Consider the following 17,441-nt stretch of genomic DNA (forward strand, 5'->3'; position numbering starts at 1 on the left):
CTCTGTTAGACTTTAGCAGCTTACTGTAGCTCTGTTAAACAATAGACTTTTGCAGCTGAATTAACCTCTGTTAAACAATATACTTTTGCAGCTTACTTAAGTTCTGTTAAACAATAGACTTTTGCAACTGACTTTAGCTCTGTTAAACAATAAACTTTAGCAGCTTACTTTAGCTCTGCTAGACTTTTGCTAGACTTTTGCAGCTCAAGTTAGCTCTAAGTTAGCTCACTTAAAGACCATTGCAGCTCACCTTAGCTCTTTTCAAGACCTTCGCTAGAGTAAATTTTTTATCTGAATCAGAACATTGAGGGCAGTGTCTTGGTCTACTGCTTGTATGCTAATTCGCACAAAATAAAAAGTTTACATTTTTAAATTATTAGGATTAATTATAATTTAAAATGCATTATACATTTCTTAACTCAATGAATTAACACTAACACAAGTCAGGAAAAAAATATTCTATTCAAATCAAATGAGTTCAGTCTTAAGGCTTATGGCTATGTTATGAGGTTGTTACATTGAGGTAGTCAAGTGGTTTGGCTCACTATATGAGGTTGGGGGGCAGAGGCGTAGCGAGGGGGGGGTGCGGACCGCACCGGGTGACACCATTTAGGAGGGTGACACCAAGGCATAAAATAGCAAAATATATAGAGAAAAATGATAATTTCACTTAATTAAGTGTTAAATAGTCTTTTAAGAGGTGCAAATCAAAAGTTTGAGGGGGGGGGGGGGGGGGGAGTTGCAAATCGAAAATTGAAAGTTTGTCCCCTGGAAGGGTCGCTACGCCTCTGGGTTGGTGACACCATTTAGTGCCGCACCGGGTGACACCCGACCTCGCTACGCCACTGTTGAGGGGTAATACAGGAGTTGGAGTGTGTAGAAGACTAGAGGTATGGGTAAGTACAAGAGGAGAGGATCAATATATCCGCTGGAGACCACTACACACCATGGGTATCTTCACATAAATCATTTTAAATGTCTAGCGATGAAAAAAAATCATTTTCAAGCTGAACTGTTGAACTTTTGCTTAACTTAAACCCGATGAGTTAGGTTTTAAAACCACGAGCAAAGCTAACATCGATGAAGGTTTAAAACCGCGGGCTAAGCTAACATCAATGAAGGTTTAACCCCCCCCCCCCCCTAGCTTAATTAACCCTATGGTCGTCACGCGATACGTCGCTCATTACTGAAAGATCCGACATTAGCAGCTCACGTTAGTGTTGCCGGGGTATCTCTGGAACTAGATCTTGACATTCTAGACCTAATGTTGTAGATTAGGTAGCACAATAAGGGGACTGAAAGGCTGGAGTCTTTAAGTTAAAGTTAAAAACTTAATAGAATTTTTTTCAATACAAAAAAATAGAAACAGAATTCCCGTTGATAAACAATTGAAGTTACCCTTTCTAGCTTGCCGATCGATAACGAAGATGAAATTAAGTTCACCTGTTTCTGTGACATGGGAGTGTGGTCAGTATTTTCTCCAGACACCTTTACTTTCTCTCAATGTGAGCCAGGTACCCATAAGAACTGGATGGACTCGAATCCGGGGTCCGAACTCGAGATTTACGTTTTAGCAGACGTGCGCTCTTCCGGCCGACCACGTCGTTCCATGCTTTAAAACAAGTTAATTAAAAAGTCTAGTGACATTTAAGCGCAATTTCCTTATGTTATCTAAAAATAGCTCTGTCGTAGCAGCGTAAATCAAGAGCAGGGTTAGTAAAACCATTGATTAGTTATTAAAACGTATTTTATTAATTTTTTTTTCAGTATTTTACATGTTTTATTTGCAATAGAGTTACATGACTAAAAACCATTGCGCGCCTACTGAACGTGATGACGCAGCCATTGAACGTGATGGCGCAGCTATTGAACGTGATGACGTGTGTGGTGTGGTTGGATAAATATGCCAATTCGGTCCAAATTTTAATTAATTCAAAAATTTTTTTGTGACCGAACGAAAGGATATTTTTGAAAACTTTCTTCGGCAATATTGTTCTTAATTATGGCAGGAATCGATTGGTACATGTTTCAAGTCGCTAAGTGGTCTGGTTGCCGAGATATGGGCCAAAAACGGCTTTTTATAGAGGTTTTTTGGCTTTTCCGGGAAATCTATGAAAGAAACCCGGAATTTTTATGGCCTATGTTCATCCTCGTAACTTGCTTAACATAATTGCTTTTGGAACTAGTCATTGATATTGCTTCGTTGAGGAGGAGATACGACTTAAAGCTGCGGACACACATCCATCCATCCATTCATTCATACATCCAGAAATGACGGGTTAATAAACGCAATGGACACGAGCGAGAAAACTCTCAAAGGTATTTGAGAGGTGTATAAATTAGTTTAAAAATCCGGCACAGCGTAGTTACAATTAATATGGTTATAAAATCCTGTCTGTCTGGTTTATTTCGGACTTTACTAAAGATTGGGTCTATTTGATGTTTTAAAAATTTTCGGTAACTAATTGAAAATTTAAAAACAAGCCAAAACAATTTGGTTTTCACGTGTAATGGCGACATAAACAATGGCATCCTGCTATTGGATAGGCCGACATTGATTTTATTGTACACATTGTAAGCTTAAAATAGAAAACTAGGTCATGGGGTTTTTAATTTGCATTGTCATTTAAAAACTTGATCTGCAAAGTTTTGTAAACAAATAGTTATCGATCACTAAGTTACTGTACAGCCAATCAATATTTGTCTTACGAAAGTGAAACATCCGGTTTTAACTTAGGCTTGATGAAAATAAATAGAAATGTAGCCTTAAACTCAACAAATTATTTTCAAGTTCTCTGGATTTGCAACTTTTATAGCATTTATTCTAAAAATATAAAATTTCTAAATTAATTTTAGGCTTAAGTTTTTATTTTTTATTTTTTTTTACGGTCTAATTCTAAAAAGCACGTTTTTATTCCATGTCAACAATATTATGGAAGGAATCTCGTCAACTCGCTCGCCTCCATTCTCCAGAATGGAAATTGCGCTAAAAATTAACTCCTTACGAACTGTAATCAGACATACGGTGTAACTCAGAGACTACCCATATAAAATTTTCCGGGCAACATATACATATATTAATAAACGGCTAATTCTAAAAGTGATTTTGTCTTATTGTTTAAATAAACAGCCGTCTTAACAGAGTGAAACGTCTATGTCTAGTGTGACATGTACAACAACAATAGATGTTCTGGCATATTTAATAACTGGAACCCTAAGTTTAATTTAAAAGAAAAATTCAAAGACTAAAGTTTGAAAGTAGGTAGTGACGCCTCTATAGTCTAAAGCTGTAGGTGGCTGCTACCATTCTACCCCACTCCCTACCCTCCCCCACACACTACTCCACCCCAACTACCAGTACGCCTACTACGTCATAGCCATCTTCAGGGAACCTGAAGAGCTCCGTGCTATCAAAACAACGGCTGTTGTAACAAACCAGTTGCCGCACCCCCCCCCCCACCTTCTCATCGTTCTTCCTCTCCCCCTCCCATCGTTCTCCCCCCCCCCCCCACCGTTGTGCCCTGAAACAACCATACGTTCATTGCCGTCATGTATTTTAAAAAAAAACATTCTATAATAAGATACTAGGTTATTGCGTCCACATAAAAATGAAGGAAAAACATCACGAAATAAATAACATAATTGCCTTAGTTAATGAAATAATTAAATATTTGTGAGAAAAAAATTCAAGCAGTATAACTTTATTAGAAAACAAAAAAATTTACCAGACCTCTCACTTATTGAATCAAAGCGAAACCTACTCAATAGATATATATATATATATATATATATATATATATATATGTATATATATATATATATATATATATATATATATATATATATATATATATATATATATATATATATATATATATATATATATATATATATATATATATATATATATATATATATATATATATATATATATATATATATATATATAAACAAAAGTAGCGTCGATACATCTGGTACGTTTTCGATTTTTTTATAAGCTACATCAAACATTAGTCACCTGTGTGTATTGGTTACATCAAACATTAGTCACCTGTGTGTATTGGTTACATCAAACATTAGTCACCTGTGTGTATTGGTTACATCAAACATTAGTCACCTGTGTATTGGTTACATCAAACATTAGTCACCTGTGTGTATTGGTTACATCAAACATTAGTCACCTGTGTGTATTGGTTACATCAAACATTAGTCACCTGTGTATTGGTTACATCAAACATTAGTCACCTGTGTGTATTGGTTACATCAAACATTAGTCACCTGTGTGTATTGGTCAAACATTAGTCACCTGTGTGTATTGGCTACATCAAACATTAGTCACCTGTGTGTATTGGTTACATCAAACATTAGTCACCTGTGTGTATTGGTCAAACATTAGTCACCTGTGTGTATTGGCTACATCAAACATTAGTCACCTGTGTGTATTGGTTACATCAAACATTAGTCACCTGTGTGTATTGGTCAAACATTAGTCACCTGTGTGTATTGGTTACATCAAACATTAGTCACCTGTGTGTATTGGTCAAACATTAGTCACCTGTGTATTGGTTACATCAAACATTAGTCACCTGTGTGTATTGGTTACATCAAACATTAGTCACCTGTGTGTATTGGTTACATCAAACATTAGTCACCTGTGTATTGGCTACATCAAACATTAGTCACGTGTGTATTGGTTACATCAAACATTAGTCACCTGTGTGTATTGGTTACATCAAACATTAGTCACCTGTGTGTATTGGTTACATCAAACATTAGTCACCTGTGTGTATTGGTTACATCAAACATTAGTCACCTGTGTGTTAGTTACATCAAACATTAGTCACCTGTGTGTATTGACTACATCAAACATTAGTCACCTGTGTGTATTGGTTACATCAAACATTAGTCACCTGTGTGTATTGGTTACATCAAACATTAGTCACCTGTGTGTATTGGTCAAACATTAGTCACCTGTGTGTATTGGTTACATCAAACATTAGTCACCTGTGTGTATTGGTGACATCAAACATTAGTCACCTGTGTGTATTGGCTACATCAAACATTAGTCACCTGTGTGTATTGGCTACATCAAACGTTAGTCACCTGTGTTTTAAACATACTCAACCGGTATGTAAGGTAAAGAGGTGGGTGTGAGAGAAAGGAGGGGGGGGGGGGTGTAAAAATACCTGGTTGTCTTCACTTCCTTAACCAAAGTAAGTTGAAGGAAATCTCAACGGGCGGCAGTATAGTAAGGTTAAAACTATTTCCGTAGGTAGGTTGGCTAGTCAAAGACAATCTACTGGGCTAGTCTAGGTCTATCTACTGTGCTAGTCTATGTCTATCTACTGGGCTAGTCTAGGTCTATCTACTGTGCTAGTCTAGGTCTATCTACTGTGCTAGTCTAGGTCTATCTACTGGGCTAGTCTAAGGTAATCTACTGGGCTAGTCTAGGTCTACCTACTGGGCTAGTCTAAGGCAATCTACTGGACTAGTCTAGGTCTATCTACTGGGCTAGTCTAGGTCTATCTACTGGGCTAGTCTAGGTCTATCTTCTGGGCTAGTTTAAGGCAATCTACTGGGCTAGTCTAAGTCAATCTACTGGGCTAGTCTAGGTCTATCTACTGGGCTAGTCTAAGGCAATCTACTGGACTAGTCTAGGTCTATCTACTGGGCTAGTCTAGGTCTATCTACTGGGCTAGTCTAGGTCTATCTACTGGGCTAGTCTAAGGCAATCTACTGGGCTAGTCTAGGTCTATCTACTGGGCTAGTCTAGGTCTATCTACTGGGCTAGTCTAAGGCAATCTACTGAGGTAGTCTAGGTCTATCTACTGGGCTAATCTAAGGCAATCTACTGTGGTAGTCTAGGTCTATCTACTGGGCTAATCTAAGGCAATCTACAGGGCTAGTTTAGGTCTATCTACTGGGCTAGTCTAGGTCTATCTACTGGGCTAGTCTAGGTCTATCTACTGGGCTAGTCTAAGGCAATCTACTGAGGTAGTCTAGGTCTATCTATTGGGCTAGTCTAGGTCTATCTACTGGGCTAATCTAAGGCAATCTACTGTGGTAGTCTAGGTCTATCTACTGGGCTAATCTAAGGCAATCTACTGGGTTAGTCTAGGTCTATCTACTGGGCTAGTCTAGGTCTATCTACGGTGCTAGTCTAGATCTATCTACTGGGCTAGTCTAAGGCAATCTACTGGGCTAGTCTAGGTCTATCTACAGGGCTAGTCTAGGTCTATCTACTGGGCTAGTCTAGGTCTATCTACAGGGCTAGTCTAAGGCAATATACTGGGCTAGTCTAGGTCTAAGGCAATCTACTGGGCTAGTCTAAGGCAATCTACTGGGCTAGTCTAAGGCACTCTACTGTGATTGTGTAGGTTTAAGGCAATCTACAAGGATTATCTCGATCTATATAGATTGGAGGTGGATTAAGATTGTGGAATAAATAATGGGATGCAGTAGATAGAACATCTAAGATGGGGATGGAAGATGATGGTCGGTGATGCAAGATGGGTGATTTAAAAATAGCGGTTTGCTTAAACCAACCACAGAGATAGTCTAGACATGAAATAACAAAGATTGTTTCTAGACATGAAATAACAAAGATTGTTTCTAGGCATGAAATAACAAAGATTGTTTCTAGACATGCAATAACAAAGATTGTTTCTAGGCATGAAATAACAAAGATTGTTTCTAGGCATGAAATAACAAAGATTGTTTCTAGGCATGAAATAACAAAGATTGTTTCTAGGCATGAAATAACAAAGATTGTTTCTAGACATGAAATAACAAAGATTGTTTCTAGGCATGAAATAACAAAGATTGTTTCTAGGCATGAAATAACAAAAGATTGTTTCTAGGCATGAAATAACAAAGATTGTTTCTAGGCATGAAATAACAAAGATTGTTTCTAGGCATGAAATAACAAAGATTGTTTCTAGGCATGAAATAACAAAGATTGTTTCTAGGCATAAAATAACAAAGATTGTTGGAAAGACTTTTATAGCAAGCTTCGAGAATGGCAAACAAAACAGACACTGGAGTAAGACAACTTCAAATTGTGAAGACAAAGCAAAGAAAACACGGGAACAACAAAAGAAAGCGAATAATAAACAGGGCACAAGGAAACGTTTAGACAGGAATTTTTTAAAAATAATATCACTTAGATCTAGCATTTAAACCAGCTGTTTGATCTCCGCGGAGAACGCACGAGGTAAACGTTGTTCGGAGCGTGTTGATGTCTGGGTAGTGCTTTCTTCTGTTCGCACAGTATTTGGCTGTTTTTTTTCGCTGACAGGTTTCTTGGATATTATTAGTTCTATATAATAAGATATTGTTCTTACTCATAAAATAGGCACAGTTAATTCACATGGCATTGGATTACGAAACTTATTCGCTAAATTAAGCAGCCAGTATTTCTTCCAGACTTTTTTCTCCGGGGGGGGGGGGGGGGCACTTGATATTTTTTTTGGGGGGGGGGGGGGGACGGGTCTACATTTTTCGGGGGGGGGGGGGAGGGCGGACACTAGTATGTTTACTATATTATTCGAACTCGCTCGGGGGGGGGGGGCGGGGGGAGTGCAGTAGACTTTCTTGGTGTGGGGGGGGGGGGGCGGCTCCCCCTGAAGAGGTGCCTGGAAGAAACTCTGTAAGCAACGACTAGACACAGAGCTAGTTCCATGACGAATGCAGCCCCAGACAGTAGCATGGATCGAGTCTGCAGCGAATGGAATCAGACCTGTTGGGATCAGACCCAGTCCTGCATTAACGAAGGCACGTGATGACCTTCTGCTGCCTAAAACATCTGGTCCGCGAAGTAAATAGGGTGCGCGTGGGTCTATATTTAGCAACACTGTTGGTAAACAGTTAACAGATACGCCCGCATGAGCTATTTATAGATGGAGGGAAACTTTGAGACATGTGGCCTCATTCATTGATGACTCGAAGGTTGGAGACAACTTGAAACACAAGTTATATGATAGCGAAATACCAGTAGAGTACAAGTAGAATACAAGTAGAACACAAGAAGTATACATGAGACATTGAAGTAGAAGTGGTATACATGCAATATACAATTGGTATGCAATATGAAGACGTGTGTAAAATACTTTAAAATCCCACCCGTCGCATACAAATTGTTTTACTACCTGTACTCAATTTGTATGCGTAATATCCATTATGTTATACTTTCATTTCCATTAACTAAATTAATTTGTACTTGTACTATATGTGCGATTGGTGTGTCCATATGTGTGTCATATTTGCAATTGGCGAATGTCTGGCATATGCTATGACTGAAATGTTATTATATTTGGTTGCAATCAGCGCATCCATGCGCCATATGTATGATTGGTGCTTCAATATCCATGTTAAATGTGCAATTGTAGTCTATGGATACGACACATGTGCAACCAGTATGTTCATACACACACACACACATATATATATATATATATATATATATATATATATATATATATATATATATATATATATATATATATATATATATATATATATATATATAATGTGCAAGCAATGTGTCCATAAAGATGTTGTGTGTGCAGATGAGGAAGGGACGGTGTGGTCAGCACTACGCTCAGCCTTCTTTACTTTCCCTGAAGTGTGCTAGGGTCGAATCAAAGCTGAGATGGCTCAGGTAGACCCTACAGACTTGAGTCCAGGATCCGAACTCAAAACTTTCATGTTAGCAGTGGAAGGCTCTAGCACCCCGGGCACGCCGTCCCAAATTCTGTTGATAAATTTCGCTAACGTTTACCAGTAAAGTTCAGAACAAACATCCACAGTATGGATCAACTTGCGCTATCTCAAATAAAAACAGAACAAGCAATCTCTCTAAAGATAAAACAGCGCCAAGCTCCATATTGCATGAAGTTGCTAGGACGTTAACCCTTCATTAGAATATTTGCAGGTTTTTAATGGCATTTTTTTTAAAGATGAAAGGTAGAAATTACAGGAAATTAACGCCATTTACCGTTTGATGTCACTTCCATTAGAGCAGTGATTACTTCATCACATTCGTGTACTGAAATCAGAGGTGGCTGGTGGTGTCATAAAACATGTTAGGTGGTGTCATTTAAAATGTGGTGTCATTAGAAAAGTGTTAGCTTTCTCTAATGTCGATTTCAGGGGTCGACAATGTTATCAGGCTAAACCTAACCCTAATGTAACCCTTTAAAAATTATATTGTAGTAAAGTGACATTGTGTTATTGTTGGAGTTATAATAGATAGGACAGTAGGGTAGTTGTTGTTGTAGGTAAGGTTGAGAAATTACCTCTGGGTCTATGAAATTACCCCCCCCCCCTTCCCATTCAATTATCCCCCAGATGAATTACCTGTCTGTCAATTATCCCCCCAAGGTAAGAACACCCCCCTCCCCCCGCCCCCCTCATCCCACCTAGAGAATACGTATTAAATATGTAAATCGACACAATGATAAGCCTGTCAATTATGGTAGTTATGTCAGTGTGTTTTGTCTGTGTGCCATTTGAGGCGCTGGGTAGTTAAAATTGTAAGGTATTTCAGACTAGATGATAATTAAGATAGTATTATAGTTAAGACAGTAGTATACGTAAGCCATTAGAGTAATTAAGACAAAATGTTAGTTAAGATAGTAGTATAGGTAGGACATTAGGGTAGTTAAGAAAGTAGTATAGTTGAGACAGTAGGATAGGTAAGACAGTAAGCTAGAGAGTATGATAGTTAAGACAACAGGGCAATTATGACAGTAAGGTAGTTAAGATAGTAGCATAGGAAAGACATTAAGGTAGTAAGAACAGTATGGTACTTAAGAAAGCAGGGTAGTTAAGACACCGTGGTAATTAGGCCAGTGGGGTAGTTGTGTCATGAGGGTAGTGTGTCAGTGTGGTGCATGTGTAAGAAGTGTTGACGTCTCACCTACAAGAGGTATCTATCTGCTCACTTAGAACAACAAGAAAAGTTGCGCGTGCTATTAGATTTAAAGCATGCAGTTCTGGCAACAGGCAGATGTTGTTTCGATGTGAAGGCAGGTTTTTTTTTTATAGCGTCAATATCGCGGCGGGAGATTTATGGTTTCTAATTAATTCACGCCTTGATTTCTGGGTGCTGGGTACGATCGTATCTAGAGTGATTAGTGTCATACTTTGAGTACATTCGTACATGGGGTAATATGTGTCTTACATTGAGTCATTCGTACATGGGGGAATAAGCGTCATACATTGAGTTAATTCGTACATGGGGTAATATGTGTTTTGCATTGAGTACATTCATACATGGGGTAATATGTGTCATACATTGAGTTCATTCGTTCATGGGGTAATATGTGTCATACATTGTGTTCATTCGTACATGGGGTAATATGTGTCATACATTGAGTTCATTCGTACATGGGGTAATATGTGTCATACATTGTGTTCATTCGTACATGGGGTAATATGTGTCATACATTGTGTTCATTCGTTCATGGGGTAATATGTGTCATACATTGAGTTCATTCGTACATGGGGTAATATGTGTCATACATTGAGTTCATTCGTACATGGGGTAATATGTGTCATACATCGAGTTCATTCGAACATGGGGTAATATGTGTCTTACATTGAGTTAATTCGTACATGGGGTAATATGTGTCATACACTGAGTTAATTCGTACATGGGGTAATATGTGTCATACACTGAGTTAATTCATACATGGGGTAATATGTGTCATACATTGAGTTCATTCGTACATGGGGTAATATGTGTCATACATTGAGTTCATTCGTACATGGAGGAATAAGTGTCATAAATTTAGTTAATTCGTACATGTGGTAATATGTGTCATACATTGTGTTCATTCATACATGGGGTAATATGTGTCATACATTTAGTACATTCGTACATGGGGTAATATGTGTCATACATTGTGTTCATTCGTACATGGGGTAATATGTGTCATACATTGAGTTCATTCGTACATGGAGGAATAAGTGTCATAAATTTAGTTAATTCGTACATGTGGTAATATGTGTCATACATTGTGTTCATTCATACATGGGGTAATATGTGTCATACATTTAGTACATTCGTACATGGGGTAATATGTGTCATACATTGAGTACATTCGTACATGGGGTAATATGTGTCGTACATTGTGTTCATTCGTACATGGGGTAATATGTGTCATGCTTTGAGTTCATTCGTAAATGGGGTAATATGTGTTATACATAGAGTTCATTCGTACATGGGGTAATATGTGTCATACATAGAGTTCATTTGTACATGGGGTAATATGTGTCTTGCATTGAGTACATTCGTATATGTTGCAATTTGTGGCATCTACTTACATGTCTGGCACTTACCCAGCGCCTTACCCCCACCCCTACAGCTATCTAGATTTTTTAGACGAATTAACCTACATCATTATTTTTCTGTGTAGAGTTAAATGGCTAATGCACATTGTTTGTAAATATTTCAGTAAGGTGATATAGTTATTTTAACAAAGTGAAATCAAAGTGTGGATGTTTACCTGGATTAGCAAAAAGTGGTTGTTGTTTTTGCTGTGGTTGGCGAAATGAAGATGTTGTTAGCTGTGGTTGGCGAAATGAAGATGTTGTTAGCTGTGGTTGGCAAAATGAAGATGTTGTTGGCTGTGGTTGGCGAAATGAAGATGTTGTTGGCTGTGGTTGGCGAAATGAAGATGTTGTTGGCTGTGGTTGGCAAAATGAAGATGCTGTTGGCTGTGGTTGTCAAAATGAAGATGTTATTAGCTGTCGTTGGCAAAATGAAGTTGTTGTTGGCTGTGGTTGGCAAAATGAAGTTGTTGTTGGCTGTGGTTGGCACGAAGTAAAGCAGGAAGTGCATATGTATAGTTTTTAATAGTCACAAACAAAATGGCTTTCGTATATCCCAGTATAAATCTGAGTCACAATAGTATACCTTCGAGTCACCAGTGTAACTTAGAGTCACCACAGTGTAGGTGAGTCACCAGAGTGCAACTTTGTGTCACCAGAGTGCAAGTTTAAGCCACCAGAGTCGAACTTGGTGAACACAAAGTATAGATTCAACTCAAAGAACTGTAGTAACGAATAAAAAACGAATAAAAAAACTCTTTTGAATCGGTTTTAAGAAATCAATTTCTTATAGAACTGTACAACTACAGCTGGTGCGGGAACATTTCAATATTCCATTCATCAAAATAATGTCTGCCATAACCTATTTAACCTACACTTTGAATGTTGGACATAGACTAGTTGCGTATAACCAAGCAAATGTTCTAAGGTATAAGATTGGGTACATGTTACCTCACATACATGCTTTATATCGACATAAATACTGGCAAATCATCACGTTAGCTATTGGCTTTATGTCGACATAAATACTGGCAACTCATCACCTCAGCTATTGGCTTTATATCGACATAAATACTGGCAAATCATCACGTCAGCTATTGGCTTTATATCAATGTGAATAATAAACAGTAAACTGGCTACATATCAATAGCTTGAATTCACTTTTGTCTACTTTTCACTTTTTATGGTGGATAATATCATCTCTATTGATGCATTTATATTCACTGATATATTGATTTGGCTACATATTACCCAATAAATTGGCTAGATACTAACATATATATTGGCTGCATATTACCTCATGTATTTGCTACATATCATCTCATATATTAGCTACATATTGCCTCCTATATTGGCTACATATCACCTGATATATTGGCTACATATTGCCTCCTATATATGCTACACTTTACATGATATATTGGCTACATATCACATGATATACTGGCTACATACAACCTGATATATTGGCTACATATCACTTCATATTTTGGCTTCATGTCACCTCTTATATTAACTACCATTACCTGATATATTGGTTACACATCGCATACTATATTGGCTGCCTATCACCTTATATATAAGCAACATATACCTAACGTATAGACCAGACGTCACAACTAAAACCCAACTCAGCAAGACGAGACGTCACAACTAAAACCCAACTCAGCAAGACCAGACACGTTTCCCTGGTATTTATTCCCTTCACATCTCCGACTCTTAGATCTGTAACATTCCCACTCACACACCACAAGACACATTTCACTCACACACGACAACACACATTCCCACTCACACACGACAACACACATTCCCACTCACACACGACAACATACATTCCCACTCACACACGACAACACACATTCCCACTCACACACGACAACACACACGACAACACACATCTCACTCACACACGACAACACATTTCCACTCTCACACGACAACACACATTTCACTCACGTTTGCCCCTGACAACACACACGACAACACACACGACAACACACACGACAACACACACGACAACACACACGACAACACACACGACAACACACATTTCACTCACGTTTGCCCCTGACAACACACACGACAACACACACGACAACACACACGACAACACACACGACAACACACACGACAATCACACGACAACACACATTTGACTCACACTTGCCCCTGCCAACACACACGACAACACACACGACAACATACACGACAACACACACGACAACACACACGACAACACACATTTCACTCACACACGACAACACACATTTCACTCCCACACGACAAAACACATGTCACTCACATTTGCCCCTGCCAACTCACACGACAACACACATTCCCACTCACACACGCCAACACATACGACAACACACATTTCACTCACATTTGCCCCTGCCAACACCCCGTACAATCGGTTCTGATATGCCAGATTTGCTGTTTTTTCCCCCCGTTCAACCCGAATACCAGCCGCATAATTTTGTCAGCCTTTTGTTTTCGTATCTGCCGAGTAGAATGGGACAGGTTAGAGAAGTATAGGCCAGCTAATCGCAGTTTGTAGATTTTGATTATTTTGTTTAAATTCTTCAGTTTTGATTCACAAATACGAACATAGTGAGTACTCTGTACGTTTTGTACATCTGTACACCATGTACAGGCTCCAAGTGTATGTGTACTATTCCATGGTACGCGTACACCCCCGTTGTTTCTATAATAAAATTTTGTGTGTACAAGCAACTCCTATGTTTGAATGGTGTAAACAGAAGCACGCGTGCCTCCATGCAAGATTTTTAGCATAAACTAAATCGTTATTCCCATCTTACGCCTCAACTGCTGACATTCCTATTGATCCTCCATCTTTTATGAGCTGTTTCTTGATGTTTACGGAAGACTGAATCATCATTTATTTAGTAATTTATTCGCAGTTATGGAGCACTATGTTGTCATTTATATATTAACCGCTACTAATAAAAGTCTTCTAAATTAGCGATAAGCTATGTTTTATATTAAAAAAGATCTACTCATTTAGGAGTGGTTCGGCAGAGAGCGTCTGATTAATAATTTCAAATGTTCCGAGTTCGAACCCCCGGCAGATTAAGGCTCGTTCGCTGTAGAAAGCAACCCATCTAGGAGAGAAAACTCCCAAATCAAACTACTTGCAACCAGTATCTCTTCTAGGAGCTCTGCCCCCCCCCCTCCCCCCTCCCCCGAAGAGAGTCTCACCCCCCACCCCGAATGAAATGAAATTTATATAGATAATATATACTTTTAATAGTGTCCGCCCCCCATCCCCCCCCCCCCCCGGAAATCTTAGTCCGCCCCCCCCCCCCCCGGAGAAAAAAGTCTGGAAGAAACCCTGCTTGCGAATCAGGTAATAAAAGTAGGCTGAAGTCGGAGTCAACAGTTCAAATGGCTCATGATAAAGCTGACACGTTAAAACTTAATTGGGTAGGAAGTAAAGCCCTTCAGTCTTTACAATTAAAGAACGAAGACGTCAACCTGTATGTTACATGTAACCTACCCGTACGTCATAAACGGCAGGCTAGGTTTTAAAAAACTTAGGTATATTAATTTAGCCAGACAGTTAATTACAGATGAAAATAATACTTTGCTTGATATAAATCCGTTACCTCATTTTCGTTTAGTGTATCTTTTTGAATGTAAAAAGATTTGAAATAACCCATATGCTCTATGTTATTTGACACGACTTTTTGTATACCTTATATGCTGTTTGTTATTTGACACGACTTTTTGTATACCTTAAATGTTGTTTGTTATTTGACACGACTTTTTGTATACCTTATATGCTGTTTGTTATTTGACACGACTTTTTGTATACCTTAAATGCTGTTTGTTATTTGACACGACTTTTTGTATACCTTATATGCTGTTTGTTATTTGACACGACTTTTTGTATACCTTAAATGCTGTTTGTTATTTGACACGACTTTTTGTATACCTTATATGCTGTTTGTTATGATGGGGAGGACCGAGGCTCGACACCAAAGTGGTTTAGTAAAAAATAAAAACGATAACAAACACATAATAAACACATAACAAACACATAAACAAACACATAAGAAACACACACAACAAACATGTAACAAACACATAAGAAACACATAAGAAACACACATAACAGACACACAACAAACACATAACAAACACATAACAAACATAAGAAAAACACATAACAGACACATAATAAACACATAACAAACACATCAGCGCCAGATGTCTGTGTCTCATTGCATGCATCAGCTAACCATTGTTTTTACCTGAGTAGACAACATTAGAGTGTGTAGTTTTCATCTATTATGTGCCCGACGTTTATGTGTTAGCGTGAGGCCAACATATGCACGCTTATATGTGCTCTGGTAGTGTTCACGTGTAAGGTGTAACAATAGAAACGGTGTAGTTAACTGCGCGTAGCGGTGCGCCCGGTTTTATCGGTTGATATTTTTAACCTTTGACTCAACTCATCTTGCAGAGTACGGTCGAGTGTCTGCTGTTTTAAGAGAAGGCGTGTTGTATGTACACACAACATAAGAATGTTCCAACACACACACACACACAACAACATAAGAATGTTCCAACACACACACACAACAACATTAGAATGATCCAACACACACACACACACACACACACACACTCGCGGTACTACAGACAGATGGCGACGAGTTAGACGGATGTACTCACCTAGACTGATAGAAGCAGGTCGCGGGGTGTGCTGCACGAATCACTGCTCACACTACGCGTGGGGCGGGCTGGGCGCACTGTCCGACTGATCACCATTTACACTTGGTTCTCTTGTACGTCCGCTAAGTCGAGGGATTTGGGGAGAAATAGAACGAATGTCTCACCCATTGGAAGCCGTCTCCCCCCACCCCCCAGAACCACCTCCCCCCACCCCCAGACCCACCTCCCTGCCCGTCCCGCCACAAGTGCTCGCGGCACACGAGAGCTGCTGTGTGCGGCGGGGCGGGGGAGGGGGGAGAGATGGGAGGGAGAGAGGAGGAGGAGGGGAGTGAGTAGTTTTCGTGACCTCTGAACTGTGATGCCAGTTGGCAACTGTGAGGAATTTATGGCAGCTCATTGATATGTGTTTACTGCTGCAACCGTCCAAAGTAGAATGCATCACAGTTTTATGGCCGTCCAAAGTAGAATGCATCATAGTTTTATGGCCGTCCAAAGTAGAATGCATCATTGTTTTATGGCCATCCAAAAAAAGAATGCATCGTATTTTTTTTAGAGCCGTGCAAAATATTATGCACCCTATTTTCGTATCCGTCAAAAATATAATGCAACATATTTCCTTGCCGTCTAAGATTTAAAACACCTTATTTTTTTTAGCCGTCCAAAATAAAATGCATTATATTCTTATAGCTGTCCAGAATTTAACGCATCATGTCCCTATAGCCGTTCAATAAAGAATGCATCGAATTTTTATAAACGTCTTTAAATATTATAGATCTACTCCATATTTTTATACCCGAATGGAATATAATGCGCCATACTTTTATAGCAGTCCAAAATATAAAGCACCATTTTTTTTTTCGGGCTGTCCAAGAAATAATACACCCAATTGTCTAATCGTCTTTAGCATGATTCACCCTCATTCAGAGTTTCTTCCAGGCATCTTCGCCCCCCCCCCCCTCCCCCCCCCCCCCGAAAATTTCAAGTGGCCCCCCTCGAAGAAAAAAAATCTGGAAGGAACACTGCCCTCATCAAAATAAATAGATGAAAATGCGCCGCTTTTTACAGCTGTCCTATACACAATCCTATCCGTCAGTCGTATCATTGAATTGTTTATAGACAAGTAATCTAATGTCCTCCCATCAGTGGAAGGTAAGCAAATAATTAGTGTGTGCATTTAACGATCAGATCTGCAATCTAATACAGCCTTTTTTAAACCTGATCTTTGACTTCCTACCGTTCCATAGACCTCACTGTTACAGCATACTGGATTTAACTCAAAACATCGTCTATCAATAAATCGATGGATATTGTACACAGCCAGCACTATACTGCTGTCCCAATTTGTGGACTTGTGCCGATATTTAGTACAAAAACATTACGTTTAAAATGTGGGGGTTTGTGTGTGT

The 17,441-nt window shown here is 38.9% G+C and overlaps 1 protein-coding gene across 1 annotated transcript in view; it reads right to left on the bottom strand.

Moving 5' to 3' along the window:
• LOC131949043 (uncharacterized) overlaps positions 1–16,182 on the bottom strand; it is a 30,340-nt gene extending 14,158 nt beyond the window's left edge. Inside the window, exon 1 of the mRNA XM_059310810.1 lies at positions 16,036–16,182. The gene's annotated coding sequence lies outside the window, so the exon portion shown is untranslated. The remainder of the gene's footprint in view (positions 1–16,035) is intronic.
• Between the last annotated feature and the right edge of the window lie 1,259 nt (positions 16,183–17,441).

The sequence above is a fragment of the Physella acuta genome, unplaced genomic scaffold (genome assembly GCF_028476545.2).
Source record: "Physella acuta isolate Inbredline_101_S28 unplaced genomic scaffold, ASM2847654v3 ptg000670l, whole genome shotgun sequence".
Lineage (NCBI taxonomy): Eukaryota > Metazoa > Mollusca > Gastropoda > Physidae > Physella > Physella acuta.